Genomic DNA, 2,805 nt, shown 5'->3' with positions numbered 1-2,805 from the left:
AAGTTGTAAATAAACAGCCAGTGTGACATGTCATGACATCTAATAGTTAGCACGTTTAGCTGAGCAGCAGTGAGTGCTCAGTCTGTCTCTGTGACTACTGGCCAGGCAGGCTAGGGGGTTTATATCAGTTTATATGTGGCAACATCATCATTCAGAAACCTACATCAGGTCACATTGGAAAAAGTTTTTAGAAGGGCTTGGGAAAAATTACATTTTGATGCTAAAACATACATACTTCAACCAAAATTAGATTTTTTGGATTTGAATACATAAGGAACATGCGAAATTTTGGAGTTTTAACGTCCTTTGGTGAATTATTCACTAATTCATTACTCTCTGCTGTGGACTGAATTTACCAATTTTTAATGCTTTAATTCACATTAAAGCATTAGAGCCAAACACGCAGACTAAATATGCAAATACGCACCGAGACAAAACATGCTTGTAGTGATGCACACATATGCAGACAATATCAATAATTCCTGTTGCAGCATCCAAGATGTCCTCTCTTCTAATCTGCTTTTTTTATGTCAGTGGAGGCCATTTGAGATTAGTCATCCATTTATTTATTTATAATAAATGAACCTGTGTACACTATCCATCAGTGCCTAGGTCTCTGAAACCAGAGGCAATTTCAGAACCTCTTTTTCCCAATGGACACAGACGCACAGATCTCGTTTGACACAGAAATAAGCCTTTTTCATCTGCAACCTCACTGATGAACTAATCTGTGCCAGGCCAAAATTCAAAGTTGACCCAGAAAAAAAACTCAATCCCCCAACGGGGAGCCTCTAATTACTGACCACTGACACAATGTTTAATTTAACCTATTTCAGGTCACTTGATTTCCTTCTCTTTTGTGCATTTACAACTTCTCAGTTTTGGTGTATGGGTGGTCGGCACTCCCAGACACTGAAATCCGATCTTAATTCAGATATCAGATGTTCACACAGTTTCTTTTATCTCAGACACACCCAGACATGGCAAGGCAAAAAAAAAAGAAAAGAAAAATTGCACTTACCAGTCTTTTGTTCTGTTGAGATCCTGTTTCATGACGCCAATTGTTATAGAAATCTTGAGCTCGTCAATTCAGAAACTCCAGGAGATATGGATGTCTTATGCAAAAAGATTTATTGACAAACACAAACTTGATTGATCAAGAAGACAACAGTTACTTATCAAAGTGCCAGTGTTGACATGCATCCCGTGGCAACGGCCTTGTGGAGAGACTGAGAGAGGTTCAATTTGACCCAAGAAAGCTATCTGTCTCTTTTTGTTTAATTTTCATAATCCTATGTATGAAAATTCATTCACAAGTTTCATTTAGTTACATTTACATTTAGTTTTGAAAGGGAGAATTCAAAATCGTACAATAAGGAATCACTAAAGTGATCTGATTTGCTGATCACCTGTAAGGTGATGCTGATGGCTGCATCATGTGACACTGTACACCTGCATTATCACATGAGACATGACAAACGTTGTTTTTCACAGTGAACGAGCGGTCAAATGACACCAAAGATGTTTCTTACAGAAACACACCACTTTTTGGTGTGGCAGCATATCCTTTCAGGAATATCACTGATTAATTATCATGGTCCATCTGCACCGTGATGAGACATTACACCATGCTCACAGTGTTTGGGTCTAGAGCAGGGACTAACAGCTGGACCATCTCAGATTTAAAATTTAAGTTAGCAGAATCTGGAAATTTTGGGAACACCCAATCTCATTGTGTGACCGGATGTGAGAGTTTGGATTTTAAGAACAAAGAGTCTATAGTCTGAACACACAGTTAATGAGTCAAGCACAAATGGAAATAAGTCAGATGTATGGATTTAAATCATTATGTATTCTTGTTTACCAAGCAGAGTACTTAAAAGCAACACGTTTAGCAGGAGATGATGAGGTCAAGAGAAGAGAGACTACAGGAGAGTAAAAATGACTCATTTCATAGATAAAACATACTGAAATATACAGTAAGTTGTCCTTTTTTCATTTAGACTCCTAATTTTATGAAATGAAGTGAGAACTTGAGGATCTTTAAACTTCTAATTTCAACTGAAGCTGCAGAGTTCTTAAACGTCTTAAACACATCTATGACATATTCTGGCTTTTAAAATGGTTGTTGTTCAAAAACTACTTCAACAGCTCTGTCAAGTCTGTCTCCAATCATACAGTGCCTATAAAAAACAAAAGGGGTTTTAGTTGATTGTAGCAGAAATACACTTATCTGTATCTGTGAGTCAGTATCAGAGGCAAAACCTCCACCCTGAAGACGAAGAACCACAACAAAAATGGTTGAAAAGCACAAGTCAGGAGATGATAGAAGAACATCTTCAAGGAGCTGAACATCCATTAGAGTCCAGTTAAATCAATTATTAAGAAATGCAAAGAGTATGGCACAGCTGTCAATCTACCTATATATGCATATCCAAGCTGATACTGCTGAAATATAATACAATATTAGGGCCACTGTTATGAAAAAATGGATTTTAAGAATAATGTGGTAATACTTAAAAATTGTAATGTTATGACAATAAAGCAGTAATCACAAAAAAACTCTAAAAAAGCCTAATTTTAAGCGTAATTTTAAACCTAGATTTTTAATCAACTGATTATTCTTATGCTGCTTCTTCTTCTTCTTCTGATTCTTCTTCTTATTATCATTATTATTATTTCATCTCATGTTGGAAGTCATGATTGATTTTGATTGATGTGCTGATGAGTTGTAATAATTGGAGGGTGGAGTTGAGGTCAGTATAATCACTGAGACCAGACACCCGTGTGTGTATGTGTGTGTGT

This window comes from Thunnus thynnus, chromosome 17 (genome assembly GCF_963924715.1).
Source record: "Thunnus thynnus chromosome 17, fThuThy2.1, whole genome shotgun sequence".
Classification (NCBI taxonomy): Eukaryota; Metazoa; Chordata; class Actinopteri; order Scombriformes; family Scombridae; genus Thunnus; species Thunnus thynnus.
This window is presented reverse-complemented; position numbering follows the sequence as displayed.